Below are 17,312 nucleotides of genomic sequence, written 5' to 3' on the forward strand. Positions count from 1 at the left end.
AGTTAATTTAAAGTCTGTCTGGCTCTGTCTATTGTTGGTGGCAGATGCCTGTGAATCTGGCTAAAGCCTGTGTGAAGGAAGAGAATCCATTCTTCAGAAAAACGCTGCAAGAGAAAACCAACTGTGCCAGGAGGCTAACCCTGAGGGAAAGTAGGAAACATTTCAGCGGACTGTTTAGGACCAGGTGAGTGCGTGTGCAGGGAGAGTAAAGATAACTCGAACTTTGCTTCATGTGGAAGGGGTCGTAGCCTCCAGTGCCTACCGCATTTGAGAGACTGGTCAATTTGGAAAGATTGCAAAGTATTCAGAGAGAGAGACTCAGGGAGTATTACCACCATCATTGCCACTGCCTATACACAACCATTGGGAAACGTGAGCTCTGTGTTATGCCTCAGAACTGTTTGTATTGCCGTTATCTGTACTACAAAACTCATTATCATCAGATGGTTGTTTGTTATCACTAAACTGGTCTTTGCCATCAATGGCACCTCAACTACCACCAGGCAGGAGTCCCCAAAAGGCTCAGGGTGTGCCCCATGGGAAGAAAGTGCGCACCCTCTCTTCACTGCACGGACCTAGGGATTCGTCAATTTTTTTAGTTTTTTTTAAATTGTATGTGTGTCTAAATCGATTCTACACTAATCAAATATGCTCCATTGTCCTAAAAATTGTTCTATGAAACTCTGAGGTTTCTTAGGACTCTTAGGATTTTTAAAAAATATCTTTTCAATATCTTTTTTTTTAACAAAGTTTTGCTCTTGACAGCAATAGCAAATAATGTCAGAGTGATATTAATGACATGTGTATCTATGGCTAAATGCATGGTGTTGACGGTGTTAACTGCAGCTTGTTCGGACTACGCGTCCAAAAATGATGCCTTAATGGGGGCAGATCCCTGGCCTCAGCCTGGTTTGGCACTTGGAAAAAATGTTTCATTATGTTGAGGAGACTGAACTGGCTGCTGTTGCTGCTTGTGGTGGCGGAAAGGAGGTGACTCTGCAGTGCCTCTCTTTGAGACACGCTGGAGGCAGAAAGCTTCGGCAAGCTGCGTACACAGTGTTTCCTGGTAATAACGTCATTTGGCCTCCCTGTCGGAGGGAGGAAAACATTCCTCCATTTTGCTTTGATAGTGAGGGTCTAAAAGCATGGCTATCCGGTGATCATCAGACTGCTTGATGTCAACAATATCCCTGTCAATGCGTAATCAAGTGAGTCTACAGGTCGCCAGAGTGCCTGAGGAGACAGTTCTTTCCAACATGAGCGTCAGCGTCTCTTAAAAAATACATATGAGGGGGATGAGGGGGAACTGCAACTTGAACGGCATGAGCTGCCACTGCTTGACCTGGAAATAACACGTGTTCCCCACTGAGACGGTCTGGTGCATAAAAAAAGTTCACGTCTTTCCGCTGCTCATACAGACGCTCAAGCATGTGCAATGTTTAATTCCAGCGAGTTGGGACGTCACGGATTAAAGTCTAATGTATATAAAATCAGCGGCTCACCTATTCGGATTAATGGATAAGGTGCTCTATCCAAAGGAGTACCCACCGCCTTAATTAAACAAGGAATGTATTCAAAAAACAAATGGATGAAGCATAAAGCTAATGTTAATTTATTAATAAGCTAATGTTAATTTATTAATAATGTTAATTTATTAAAAATGATCACCAAAAAAATGAATGAAAATAACTTACATATGTATGAAGATCCAAACAACTTTATTGTAAGTATATATAAACATATAAACAATACATACATATATAATAAAACAGGCAGCACAAGGCGGGACACACAGATGAGTAGCACGACCCAAGGAGAGGCCGGGAGATCGATGCACGAAATAACAGGGAAAAAGAATGCTAGCTGAAAGAGCATACCTCAAAACCTCATAGCAGCAACGCCCCAAACAAAGTGCAAAGGAGGCGATTGTAGAGATTGAGGTTGAAATAAAAAGGACAAAGTATAAACATATTTATTAAAAATGAGTATATATATCGATATAAAAATAGATATAGATGTATCAATAAGGTAGATAACTTAATAATTCATCTATGAAAAGGGGAGGGGGAGGAGTTTATAAATATGCATATGCGAATGCAATAATTAAGACAATCGCATCAAATAGATGAACAGTAACAATGGAATAATATCAATCATAACAATGCAATAATGATGTATATAAAATATCCAAAAGTAGTAGCTATAAGTAACAGCTAAAAAGGACCGCAATAAGTCAATGTTAGCAATCATTCGCAATAAATGGATGACGACAGGAATCCCATAGCAACTATTAAAAGTATACGTCTCTAGTAGCAGCAAGAATAGTAGCAACAATTATGACAATAGCAGCAATCTTTAGTCTGTATAAAGGAGTAAAAGGATGGATCCTGCAAGTACCCAAAATCCAGGCCTTCTAAAGGTTGAAGGGAAAAAGATAATGTTTTTATAACAGGGTATTTTATATATAAAAAGAGGTGTTCTATATCTAAAAAATATTTTTTCCTTCTTGGAACAATGCGCAATGATATGGGACCTTTAATGATGTTGAAGGTACATTACCGCTCCTGGATGAATTATGTATCAGGTATCTGCGGTATAGATCTGCGCAGTAAAGCTGGCAGTGTCTGTTTTCCTCATCGTTCCCGCCCGGCGTCCCACATGCCCAGTATAATAATACTTGTATATCAAGGTGCTTTATAAAGACAATATTGTTTCTTTCTTGAAGGAATGCACAATGTTATGTGACCTTTTATAATTTTAGAGGTACATTACCGCTCCTGGATCAGTGGTGTGGCAGCAGGGATCTGCGATGTGGGTCCACATTGCAATGTTGGTGATGTCTACTCTCTTCAGCGTCCCGGCTCGGCGTCCCACGTGGTTAGTGTAGTAACTGTGCTAGCGCTGAGCGCTCTCCCGGGCGTCCCAGCTCGGCATTCCACGTGGCGTCCCACGTGGTCAGCAGCGGCCTTTTCAATTTAGATGTGGGCAGAAGGGATCCTGCTGATTGAGGGGGATACTTGCTCCACTCGTATGCTGCCCGGATTCAAAGTTATTCAGTACCTTAAACATTACTGCTTTTTGTTAGTCTGCTGCGGCTGTATGGCTATTATATTTCCCAGGCGCGTTTTGGAGCACTGTGCTCCTTCATCAGTGGGTATACATAGCCATTTCTTTCCACAGGTTTATATCCAGTCATCAATTAATAAGCAATTAGTAAACTGGGCGGTGTAGTACTTTTTGTTGATACATAAAACTCGGACTGGATTGTTTTATCCGAATTAAAATAAATAAATAAATATATTCACATTTGGATCCTTCTACGATTCCATATAATATTATAAAGAGGAGAAATAATGAATATATAGTATACAGGTGAAACTCGAAAAATTTTAATATCTTGCAAAGTTCATTTATTTCACTAATGCAACTTAAAAGGTGAAACTAACATATGACATAGACTCATTACATGCAAAGCGAGATAGTTCAAGCCTTCATTTGCTATAATTTGGATGATTATGGCTTACAGCTTATGAAACCCCAAAAGGACAATTTTGAGGTCCCCTTTGCTCAGGGGATATGGATTACTGTAATTAGCTGACTAGACTGTGACACTTTGAGCCTAGAATATTGAACCTTTTCACAAAATTATAATTTTAAGCTGCATTAATGCAATTCCTTTTAATTTGCATTACTGAAATAAATGGACTTTTGCACAATATTCAAATTTTTCGAGTTTCACCTGTATAATGTTCAACCTCATTTAAAATAAAATAAAAAATAAATAAAAATAAAAACATTGTGCATTCTTTCAAGAAAGAAACAATATTGTCGTTATAAAGCACCTTAACCACCTCCCGTCTCGCTAACGCCGAAAGGCGTGATTGCTGCGGCGCTCCCAGGTCACACTAACGCCAATAGGCGTCATCTCGCGTGAGCCGAGATTTCCTGTGAACGCGCGCACACAGGCGCGCGCGTTCACAGAATCGGAAGGTGAGCGAGTGGATCTACAGCCTGCCAGCGGCAATCGTTCGCTGGCAGGCTGTAGATGCGGTTTTTTTAACCCCTAACAGGTATATTAGATGCTGTTTTGATGACAGCGTCTAATATACCTGCTACCTGGTCCTCTGGTGGTCCCTTTTGCTTGGATCGACCACCAGAGGACACAGGCAGCTCAGTAATATGTAGCATCAAACACCACTACACTACACCCCCCCCTGTCACTTATTAACCCATTATTAACCCCTGATCACCCCATATAGACTCCCTGATCACCCCCCTGTCATTGATCACCCCCCTGTAAGGCTCCATTCAGACGTCCGTATGTTTTTTACAGATCCACGGATACATGGATCGGATCCGCAAAACACATATGGACGTCTGAATGGAGCCTTACAGGGGGGTGATCAATGACAGGGGGGTAATCACCCAATATAGACTCCCTGATCACCCCCCTGTCATTGATCACCCCCCTGTAAGGCTCCATTCAGACGGCCATATGTTTTTTACGTATCCACAGATACATGGATCGGATCCGCAAAACACATACGGACGTCTGAATGAAGCCTTACAGAGGGGTGATCACCCCATATAGACTCCCTGATCAACCCCCTGTCATTGATCACCCCCTTGTAAGGCTGTCTTCTTTCCAAAATGGGGTCACTTGTGGGGTAGTTATGTAATTTTACATATACCCATGCTGGGTGAGATAAATATCTCGGCAAAAGACAACTTTTCCCATTTTTTTATACAAAGTTGGCATTTGACCGAGATATTTATCTCACCCAGCATGGGTATATGTAAAATGACACCCCAAAACACATTGCCCAACTTCTCCTGAGTACGGCGATACCAGATGTGTGACACTTTTTTGCAGCCTAGGTGGGCAAAGGGGCCCATATTCCAAAGAGCACCTTTAGGATTTCACAGGTCATTTTTTACACATTTTGATTTCAAACTAAATTGCCAGGGCAGTATAACTACCCCACAAGTGACCCCATTTTGGAAAGAAGACACCCCAAGGTATTTCGTGATGGGCATAGTGAGTTCATGGAAGTTTTTATTTTTTGTCACAAGTTAGTGGAATACGAGACTTTGTAAGGAAAAAATAAATAAATCATCATTTTCCGCTAACTTGTGACAAAAAATAAAAAGTTCTATGAACTCACTATGCCCATCAGCGAATACCTTAGGGTGTCTACTTTCCGAAATGGGCTCATTTGTGGGGGTTTTCTACTGTCTGGGCATTGTAGAACCTCAGGAAACATGACAGGTGCTCAGAAAGTCAGAGCTGCTTCAAAAAGCGGAAATTCACATTTTTGTACCATAGTTTGTAAACGCTATAGCTTTTACCCAAACCATTTTTTTTTTACCCAAACATTTTTTTTTTATCAAAGACATGTAGAACAATAAATTTTGAGTAAATATTTCTATATGGATGTTGTTTTTTTAAAAAAATTTACAACTGAAAGTGAAAAATGTCATTTTTTTGCAAAAAAATCTGTAAATTTTGATTAATAACAAAAAAAGTAAAAATGTCAGCAGCAATAAAATACCAGCAAATGAAAGCTCTATTATTGAGAAGAAAAGGAGGTAAAATTCATTTGGGTGGTAAGTTGCATGACCGAGCAATAAACCGTTAAAGTTGTGGAGTGCCGATTTGTAAAAAAGGGCCTGGTCACTAGGGGGGTATAAACCTGTGGTCCTTAAGTGGTTAATATACAAGCATTATTATACTGGGCACATATTGTCTTTATAAAGCCCCTTGATATACAAGTATTATTATACTGGGCATGTGGGACGCCGGGCGGGAATGATGAGGAAAACAGACACTGCCAGCTTTACTGCGCAGATCTATACCGCAGATACCTGATACATAATTCATCCAGGAGCGGTAATGTACCTTCAACACCATTAAAGGTCCCATATCATTGTGCATTGTTGCAAGAAGGAAAGAATATTTTTTATATATAGAACACCCTTAAAAAACCCAGATGTTTAGTATATCAGAGGGTTTTTTCACCCCAGTAACCAAAAAGCCGTATTTCTGGCCAAAATGTGACAGTCACTTATGCATGTCTAATCCCAGATGTGCAGTATATATTAGAGGGTTTTTTCACCCCAGTAACCAAAAAGCTGTATTTCGGGCATAAAAAAGACAGTCACTTATGCACGTCTTATCGCAGATTTTGCATTATATTAGAGGGTTTTTTCACCCCAGTAACCAAAAAGCCATATTTCTGGCCTAAATGTGACAGTCACTTCTGCATGTCTAATCCCAGATGTGCAGTATATATTAGAGGGTTTTTTCACCCCAGTAACCAAAAAGCTGTATTTCGGGCATAAAAAAGACAGTCACTTATGCACGTCTTATCGCAGATTTTGCATTATATTAGAGGGTTTTTTCACCCCAGTAACCAAAAAGCCGTATTTCTGGCCTAAATGTGACAGTCACTTATGCACGTCTTATCCCAGATTTTACAGTATATTAGAGGGTTTTTTCACCCCAGTAACCAAAAAGCCATATTTCTGGCCTAAATGTGACAGTCACTTATGCATGTCTAATCCCAGATGTGCAGTATATTAGAGGGTTTTTCACCCCAGTAACCAAAAAGCCGTATTTCTGGCCTAAATGTGACAGTCATTTATGCACGTCTTATCCCAGATTTTACAGTATATTAGAGGGTTTTTTCACCCCAGTAACCAAAAAGCCGTATTTCTAGCCTAAATGTGACAGTCACTTATGCACGTCTAATCCCAGATGTGCAGTATATTAGAGGGTTTTTTCACCACAGTAAGCAAAAAGATGTATTTCTGGTATTGCAAACATGCAGATAGCCTGTGCTGGTGCACTATCGTTGCATAAAATGGCTGCCGATTATGTGTTGATATTGACAAACTGAAGTAAAAAAAGTTTGTTTTCAGTAGTAGTTGGCTCAGGGCAGGCTTAAAAAAATTGTGCACTGCACCCACAAAACACATTTGCTGTAGATCGCTGAGTAAGAAAAGCAGTTCTTGATAAGATTTCTCCCTGATCTCTCCCTCACAGCAGCTGCAGCCTCTCCCTACACTAATCCGAGCAGAGTGACGGGCAGCGCTACGTGACTCCAGCTTAAATATAGGCTGGGTCACATGCTGCAGTTGGCCAATCACAGCCATGCCAATAGTAGGCATGGCTGTGATGGCCTTTTGGGGCAAGTAGTATGACGCTTGTTGATTGGCTGCTGTGCAGCCTTTCAAAAAGCGCCAAGAAAGCGCCGAACACCGAACCCGAATCCGAACTTTTACGTAAATGTTCGGGTCCTGGTGCCGAAAAACCTAAAGTTCGGTACGAACCCGAACTTTACAGTTCGGGTTTGCTCAACTCTAATAGTGAACTGTTTTGGGCCAATACATATGTTTATACAAAAATGTGAATGCAGTACCGCAGAACAGAGTAACTGCAAAAGGGCTTGTTGTCATGTTAATTGGTTTAAATTAATGTTCAGATGTACTGGATTGTATCCTCAATAATTCTGTATGGATAGGTCAGGTTTACCTATCCTTGCTCAACTCCTTTTAAGATGCTAGAGGATGGACTCAGGACCACCCCTAGTTCAGTGTGTGTTCAGACAGAGTCTATTACTAGCTGAAGAAGAGAGAGGAGCTACATGTGCTCACTCCTCAGAACTGTACTTTTAATACCATTGCATATACTACTACTACTCCTATCCTGCACTTTAGTAAAGAGAGAGACATATTTCCCTTCACTGGCCTGGTTATTGACCAGCACTTTCTGCCAGCCAACGCACCTGCCTTTACACTCCTACCTAATCACTATCAGGCAAGAACCCCAACATCAGGGTGAGTCTCGTGGGAAGGTGTGCCCTCCGACCACTGCAAGGCCGTAAGAGTGTATCTGTGTGAGGATTACCACTGCGATCCGTGTGTAGTATTATTGTCGCCAGAGCCAGTGCCACTCCTGTCTGCAGTACCTAAGACCTAGGGGTATCTGGAAATGTTTAGCATGTATTATTACGTATTTTAATGTTTTGGCTGTGTGTATTACAGCTGGGGAAGGTACGCTTGGCAGTGGTTGGCAAGAACAGGGCTAACCACCCTGTTCCTGCCCCTTGGTAGGAGTGGGCGTCTACTACTTCCTGCCAGGAAAGGGAGTTTCAGTTAAGACAGTGAAGGGAGAGGAAGCACATGCTAGAGCTCCTACTCCTAGGAATTGTATCTAGATTCTCCTGTGAGACCAACACTCCAGGGATATCTTCAGAATCAAGAATACTGCTTCCAGAATGCATCAGAGTGTCTAGACAGCAAAGTGATCAGCGGAATTACAGCTCCCTCCACTGCACCGATCCCTAGGGAATACACTGTGACTCAGAATCTCATCAGGGCCACCACCACCCCCATCCTCTGCATCGATTCCTCAAAGGCTCGCTGCATATCCCAGACTAAGTTTTGGTGGTCCCTTCACTGCAAAAGTGCCTAAGTATAGTAAAACTTATGGTAACCTTTACTAAACATAGATAAAAAAAGGCTCCAAATTACATTTTAAGAGCGATAATTATAGTGTTGCTGTATACAAAAGTCCACATGGACAAAACAGCAGATCCACTGCATTACATATTGATATTATTGATATTATCTTATATGGATATCTGCTAACTAATTATGAGGGACAGCTGGGTAGGAATGGAGGTATATTCAGATTAGTGGCCAGGACTATACAAAACTCCCCTCCCGCCCCCCTCCCGATCCTCCTTAACTCACTGGGGGAGGCGAGCTATGTCACATCTAGAAATTATGGTCCACAGCCATCTCAGCCCAGTTACTCAACAGGTTACCGGGTTGGAGAGAAAGAGAGATTCCAGACATGTATGAGATGTGGATTTATTAAGACGGCCCGGGCAAATCAATAGAAAATAAGTGCCACAACTCTACACATCTGTGTAATCCAAGATCTCATCAATTGCAAAACTACAGGTGTGATATATGGCATAACAAGTCAATGACCTATGAATCGATAACAACTACACTAATACTGCAGTAATTAATTGTGTTGGAGTGAGAAAGTTGCTCGAACTTCAACTACATTCAGGGCAGTGCATTTGATCTGCGTATGGCAGAATTGCTTACCCGTCTTCCAAGAGATTTATCAGCAGTGAACTCTGTTTAGGTGTCTTCTGACCCCAATGAGTCCATGTGACATTATCTCACCAAGTCTCTTGATATTTTGGGAGGAGAGGATGCCGGCCATTGCTAGGCGATGGATGAAGTATTTATTAGCTAGTAATACTGTAGGAGTGCAGTGTCCGGGAGGACCACTGCAAGGGTTAGTTATTGTTAAAAGGGTTCATATAATTTATTTCACACACTGTGCATGCCACATAGCTGAATATAGGCAAGGAAATGGCTAATCCGGCAGCCTCTTGATGTAGTTGCCAGATGCCCCCATCTGGTTGGTTTATGGCTGATTTAGAGTCTGTCTAGCTCTGTCTATTGTTGGTGGCAGATGCCTGAGAATCTGAAACCTGTGTGAAAGAAGAGAATCTATTCTCCAGAAAAATGCCATCCATGTGGAATGTAGAAGCTGCAAGAGGAAAAGTAACTGTGCCAGGAGACTAACCTTGAGGGAAAGCAGGAAAGATTTCCACAGACTGTTTAGGACCAGGTAAGTATGTCTGTAAAGAGTGCAGGACAATAAAGATAACTTGGACTTTGCAGCATATGAAATGGGTTGTAGCTTCCGGCGCCTACCACTTTTTGAGACATTTCTATGGCGGTGGTCACCTACCAAAATTTTGAGAGACTGGTATGGCGGTGATTAATTTTGGAAGATTGCAAAGTGTTTAGCGAGAGACACAGGAAATACTACCATCATCATTGGCACTGCCTATACACAGACATTAGGAAAAGTAAACTCTGTGTTATACCTCAGAACTGTACATGCTGCTATCTGTACTACAACTTTCATAATCATCATCAATAACAAGACTGTATTTTGTTATCATTAAACTGGGTCTTGGCCTCCATCTATTCGCCAGCCCTGCACCAGCCTATCTGCCTTGCACCCTGCCAATCGTACAACATCAAGGGCACCCCAACTACTACCAGGCAGGAGTCCCTAGAAGACCTAGGGTGTGCCCCAAGGGAAGAAAGGGTGCACCCTTCATTTACTGCATGGCCCCAGGGAGCATTGGTATAAGGACAGCCACTGTGAAACCACTAAGCCTGCTATCAGTGCCACCACTACCACTCACCGCTTCCCGACTTTCCCCCGTGGGTCGCTTCAAGAATATCTCACTTGCAACATTGTTGACAGTTTAGATTTATGCAATTTCAGGCAGGTAAATCAGGATACCACAACTCTCAACCACAGTATGGATATCATACAATACTCAATGCTAATATTCACCATTTCTGGAGCAATAGGAATCAGATATTTCAAAGCAATAGGGAGAATATATGCTAATGAGTGAAGGAGGGGGGATGACTTATATATAATCATATCAGGGGGTTTGGTGAATTTGGGAGGAAAGTAAGATGACCTCCAACAAGTGTGAAGTTAATTATTTATAGATCTCCTCTCATTAGTTAAAAATATTATGGCATGGCCAGTGGCGTACATAGAGACGTAAGAGACGTAAAGGCCCCATAGCAAGGATCAAACCAGACCCCTCACATAGGACAGAAGGGTTTCTGCCTAAACCCCTTTTAATAACCCTTAGGCCATTTTTTCACTGCCTCATTTGCTAAAAGTTGTTCCTTTAGAGCAGGGTTTCTCAACTCCGATCCTTGGGACCCACCTACCGGTCAGGATTTGAGAATATCCCACAGAATGAATACCTGTGGTAAGTCCTGATGCATTGACACTAATTATATCTTGAAAGAACCGGAGGTATTTTTATAATCTAAAACTTTACGTTTAATGAACATTGATAAAAAAAAACGAACATAACATATAGTGCTAAGTGTGTGCACACCACAATCGTGCCACAAACAAAAATCAGCAAAAGGCAAATAATATTGCCATGGGGACCGAGCATAGGAGACAAACACGGTCACACCCCCATAGACAGATCGCACGAAATTCCAAAATAAGGTGTATACTCCACTCAATTGAAAGGAACAGTCTTACCAGTGGATGGGATTCACCTGGGCGTCGTCTTGTAGTACCAGGGATGAATATTTTGTGCGAACAGGGTCCAGTTAAACCTTACTGTCCCTAGAATTCCCTGTCAGGCCTAGATTGCCCTATGGCCCGACCCCGGGCGGCTCGTCCAAAACCTAGCCCTACACTATTAGAGGCCCTGGACGTCCCTGCCTAAGGGTGCTAAATAAATGAGAGCCCCTAAGGCAGAAAAGAAACCTACGCGTTTCGTCTGTAGTTAAAAAAGCCCCAGACTCATCAGGGGATAAAGAGCTGGAAGGGGGAAGGGGTGTAGAAAGCCACCTGTCGCTGGTGTGTGCCAATAACCCCCCCACTCTATCATTAAAGTGTCTAGAGGAGAATGCCTGATGTGGCAAGCTAGAAATGGACCTAATGATGCAAAGGTAAAGACCCTGAGAGGTGTCCTAAGGCGTATGGATAATAAAAAAGACACCCCCAACTGGTTACTAGCTGGTCCAATGGTCCGAAGTCAGCAGGGAGGACGGCGTATGGCACGTCCTCAACCTGTGCAGTGTGAGCCGGCGCGTCTCACCGCCCGGCATATAAGCGCACATAGAGGAGGCGCGAACTTGGGTAGGACACTCATGGGGGTGCGGCCTTGATGATGCGCTGAGAGCGCCGTACTCCTAGCCATCAGCGCATCACTCCATAACAAGATAAATACTCCAGATGGAGTGTCACTATCTATTAAGGCAAAAGGGGACCTTTTGGGTTGGTTTACCATTAGATAGCAGTATGAGTTGATAACAGGCAGGCTATATAGGCGGCATACATAGCAGAGGTATAGACAAAAAAGGAAGATAAATAAAAATGGTTTGACACATAAGATGGCTATAGGTCTAGATTGTTACAATAAGTGCGAGGCCTCACGCTCATAATGCTAGGGCAGTCTAGCAGGCCAAGAAGGATGTTTCTACATTCACTGAATGATCCATAATGGTGCAGTGTACAGGAACAAGGCATGATGACCCAATGATGCAATTAGGAATGGCATGGATCGTATCCTGTAAAATGCATTATGAACAGGGGACAGAGTCAATGGATATGGCTCTCAGATAAAGCAGCCAAAATGTAGTTGTTCATTTAATCCATTTGGGCAGGGGGTATTCAATTTATGGATCCACCAGGTCTCCCTCTGCAGGATCTGTTTGTCCCAGTCGCCTCCCCTAGGAAACACGATAGACTTGAGATTTACGTCAGTAATTGAGAAGGATTGTTTACCATTTTTAGACGTCTGTATCCAGAAAGGAACATCAGGACAGATTGAGACTAGCATTTACCGTAAGCCAACTTCAACTAATTCCCTGCTGAGATGAGAAAGCAACCACCCAAGACCACTTAAACGTGGTATTCCCACTGGGCAGTATTTACGTCTTAGACGGAACTGCTCAGAAGAGATTGAATTCACTAAGCAGGCAGGTGACTTAAGGAGATTCCAGGAACATGGGTACCCAGACAGGGTCCTACGCACAGCATTTCAGAGGGCACAGGGTCAGAAGCGTACTGATCTATTACACGCAACCAACTTCCCAAAGAAAGAGACCGCAGACATCATCAGAGTGATAGGCACGTTTGACACTGCTTCCACCCAGGTCCGAAGTACGATCACAACACTTCTGATGGATCCCGATTTAGGGGATGCCCTGAATTCCTAATCATCTATTACCTATAGGAGGGGCAAGAACCTGAGGGATCGGTTGGTACATAGCCACTTCACCAGTGAACTAATCCCTAGGACTTGGCTTGAGAACCCAGTTAAAGGATGCTACAGATGTGGTAATTGTAGCTTCTGCGACTATGTACAGACAGGCAAATTTTTTGTCAACCGTGATAATGGATACAGCCACTACATTAACGGCTTTATCAATTGTCGTACTATGGGAATTGTCTTATCACCTGTGAATGTGGTAAACAATACGTCGGCAAAAAGAGAAGAGAGTTTCGCCGTCGCATTGGAGAACACCTTAATGATGTGCGTAACAAAAGGGATACGTCGAAGACATGTTAATGAATGCCAGCAAAGTCGGACGAATGCACTTAAATTCAAAGGTATTGAACTGGTCACCAGATCCCCCAGGAAAGGCGACTGGGACAAATGGATCCTGTAGAGGGAAACCTGGTGGATCCATAAATTGAATAGCCCCTGCCCAAACGGATTCAATGAACAACTACATTTTGGCTGCTTTATCTGAGAGCCATATCCATTGACTCTGTTCATAATGCATTTTACAGGATACGATCCATGCCATTCCTAATTGCATCATTGGGTCATCATGCCTTGTTCCTGTACACTGCACCATTATGGATCATTCAGTGAATGTAGAAACATCCTTCTTGGCCCGCTAGACTGCCCTAGCATTATGAGCGTGAGGCCTCACACTTATTGTAACAATCTAGACCTATAGCCATACTATGTGTCAAACCATTTTTATTTATCTTCTTTTTGTCTATACCTCTGTTATGTATGCCACCTATATAGCCTGCCTGTTATCAACACATACTGTACTGCTATCTAATTGTAAACCAGCCCAAAATGTCCCCTTTTGCCTTAATAGATAGTGACACTCCATCCAGTATTTATCTTGTTATGAAGCGATGCACAGCTAGGGGTACGGCGCTCTCAGCACATCGTCAAGGCCACGCCACCATGAGTGTCCTCCCCGGCTGTCAGGGACGCTCGGATGACGTCACTGGGTTTCCTGGGTGGGAAGGTGGGGTTTGCGCCTCCTCTATATGCGCTCATATGCCAGGCGGTGAAACGTAACCAGTTGGGGGTGTCTTTTTATTAGCTATACGCCTTAGGACACTGTCAGGGATCGAACCGGGAGACTCTGGCATCCTAGACTCACTAGACCACAGAGCTTCCTGGACAGTTTCTGTTAATTTTTTTAACCACCTCCTTGACCTGAACTTTCCTGCTTTTGGTTTGACCAATCAGATCAGTGTACGCCCTATTTAAGGAAGACCATGTCACTTCCTCCCTTGCAAGATTATTGAGCTATCTCAGCTGTAGTCTTGCTTCAGCCTCTCAGTATTTGTCTGCTAACCTGCTCGTGTACCGAACTCTGCCTCCATCGACTACTCTCCTGCCTCATCCTGAATCCTTGTACCTGCCATCTCGTGTACCGAACTCTGCCTCCATTGACTACTCTCGTGCCTTCCTCGTTCTTTGGCACTCATCTACCACGTGGACCTTATTGGGTCCATTGAGCTACCACCATTCCTGCATATCGGGATCATTCATCCATTCCATTTCCGTGCTCCCCTTTTCCTGTGTCGCTGCCATTGGACTCCTTCCCCTCTTCGAGTAACCTCTACAAGCAATTGTGCAGGTAACCATAACAGACACCTCTCAGGGTCTTTACCTTTGCATCATTAGGTCCATTTCTAGCTTGCCACATCAGGCATTCTCCTCTAGACACTTTAATGATAGAGTGGGGGGGTTATTGGCGAACCCCCCCTCCTTCCAGCTCTTTATCCCCTGATGAGTCTGGGGCTTTTTTAACTACAGACGAAACGCGTAGGGTTCTTTTCTGCCTTAGGGGCTCTCATTTAGTTAGCACCCTTAGGCAGGGACGTCCAGGACCCCTAATAGTGTAGGGCTAGGTTCTGGACGGGCCACCCGGGGTCGAGCCAGAGGGCAATCTAGGCCTGACAGGGAATTCTAGGGACAGTAAGGTTTTACTGGACCCTGTTCGCACGAAAAGATTCATCCCTGGTACTACAAGACGATGCCCAGGTGAATCCCATCCACTGGTAAGACCGTTCCTTTCTATTGAGTGGAGTATACACCTGATTTTGGGGTTTCGTGTGATCTGTCTATGTGGGTGTGACCGTGTTTGTCTCCTATGCTCGGTCCCCCATGGTAATATTATTTGCCTTTTGCTGATTTTTGTTTGTGGCACGATTGTGGTGTGCACACACTTAGCACTATATGTTATGTTCGTATCTTTTTATCAATGTTCATTAAACGTTAAGTTTTAGATTATAATACCTCCGGTTCTTTCAAGCTTCAGTTATTGTGGTAGTTGGGGAGAGTTTCTCATCATATTTATCTCCTTTTGGGCATCTTCTTTGTGTATTTACACTAACTATATCACCTGCTCAATACTAAGGAAATCCTGAAAACATGACTGGTAGGTGGGTCCCGAGGTACCCTGCTTTAGAGAGTAGAGCCCTGCCCAAGTTATCACATCCAGTACAAGAGGAGATAATACCAAACTAAGACTGGGCCCCCTCTTGCCCTGGGCCCCATAGCAGTCGCCTGGTCTGGTATGGTAGTTACACCCCTGGGCATGGCTACCAAGGAACCCAGGGGTCTGGCAATGTGCCTTGCCCTATTGGGGTAGACGCGGATGTTCATGTCCACACATTAGATGAAGTAGCTGTGATTCAGATGTTCATTAAAACTCCTTGAGATAACGGTCTTTATTCGAAAGATCTGGCGAGTCTCCATTTGTATCATAGTACCATCCAAATCTCTAATGTTATTCATAGGCTTCACAACTTCCATGCCAACGAATTTAACACAATTAGTGTTACCTCCCCCCATAAGCAGCAGCTGATGAAATCATGGATTTGAAAGCTTTGTGCGAGATTTGTACTTGTGAACAACCTGCCATCTGCAGATGTTTACAGGCTACACAGGCTTATGCAGACAGAATGTGGGGGGACTAAGTACCGGTAGTCCATTCACTAAAAAAGAGCATTACAGTAAAAAGTATGGTAACTTTTATTAAACATAAATAAAAAAGGCTCAAGCAAGAAAATGAAAAACTAAGTGATCAATAGCGGGGGAGCTGCATCTTTAATACTTTTTTAAAAATGATGGTAGGGCAAAAAACCTAATAGGAGCACGGCGAGCTGCAGACACCGAACATACATAACTACACAATAGGGGCAGCATAGATAGGAATCAAAGTGCCAGTAGCATAGCTACCGAGAGACTCCTAGAAAGGTGTCAGATACAAAAATAAAGAGCACTTCCCGTAGGGTAATTAGACAACAGAGTGTAGTCCAGGTGATAGAGTGGCTGGTGCTGAACAACATTACAGACATATAAAATTACAATGATATAGACTACACTCTACCTTCAGATGGATATGCATTAATATCCCTCTGATCCACCAACGAAGTAGAGGAAATATACCCTCTGCCCCAAATACAGTTGCCCTCCATATGTACTTTTTCACTTAATGTTTTCGTGGTTGTGTATTGTTTAATAACTAAAGAATAAAAGCTATATTTTAAATAAAAGACCAGAAACAGGAAATTATAGTCTTCGACTATTGAAACATTAACAATAGCGAACTGCCAACAGGAAGTCTTTACAACAATGTCCTACCACTTTCTGTCAACATAATTTTTGGTCACAAATGAACAGCTTTCCACTCTCTCTTTAGTGTATATTTCTTTGTAGTATACTGTCCTCCTTCTGGAACACAACAGGTAATAGTATTTCTCTACACTTGTTTAGCGCTACCACTGTGCACCAAGCTATACTACCTGGGTTCAACCTGTCACCTTGCAGTGTACCATGGATAAGGCAGTTGTTCCCCTGCATATGGGTTTTGATGTGCATTCCTATATGTATGCTGTATGAAAGATCAAACGCGGTATGTATTGTGCAGTTATGTATTTTGCTGTGTTAGGGTTAGAAGCTGTCTAGTCTAGTCTAGACAGTGAGAACAGCAGACATAGCTGAACCCTGCTCTGAATTAAATCATCCACAGACAAGTAAAGCTGCAATCAAAGAAAAGGAACAATGATATACTTTGGAGCATGCCAGAGGTATATCAGGAGGTGCGAGTAGAGGTTCTGTGGAGAACAGTTGTCTAAATAGGATATTTGAGTCTCCATAGCCACTTGTCTGAGAGAAATAAATGTCAGGCTACCAGGCACACTTTATAAACAAGCTAGCCAGTTATAGTTATAGAAGAGGACCTACATTCCACAGATAAAAACGGTATCGCATAGAGACCTGTAAAAAAGGTGCAGAGTTTAATCTGACATTGGGGTCCACCCTGTGGTTGCATTGCATAAAGAGAAGTGTGGAACCCCCATTACTGGGTGTTTAAGCAAAAGTCAGCTACAGAAGTGCAGTGTAAGGAGAATTGCTCTAGAGACATCTGTGCCTGTGGAAATTGCAGGTGTG

General features: G+C 42.9%; 1 protein-coding gene across 2 annotated transcripts in view; it reads right to left on the bottom strand.

Annotated features, from left to right (window-relative positions):
• The window catches only part of OPN5 (opsin 5), a 167,048-nt gene that overhangs the window by 100,460 nt on the left and 49,276 nt on the right, over positions 1-17,312 (bottom strand). The window lies entirely within an intron of this gene.

The sequence above is a fragment of the Bufo bufo genome, chromosome 4 (assembly GCF_905171765.1).
Source record: "Bufo bufo chromosome 4, aBufBuf1.1, whole genome shotgun sequence".
Lineage (NCBI taxonomy): Eukaryota > Metazoa > Chordata > Amphibia > Anura > Bufonidae > Bufo > Bufo bufo.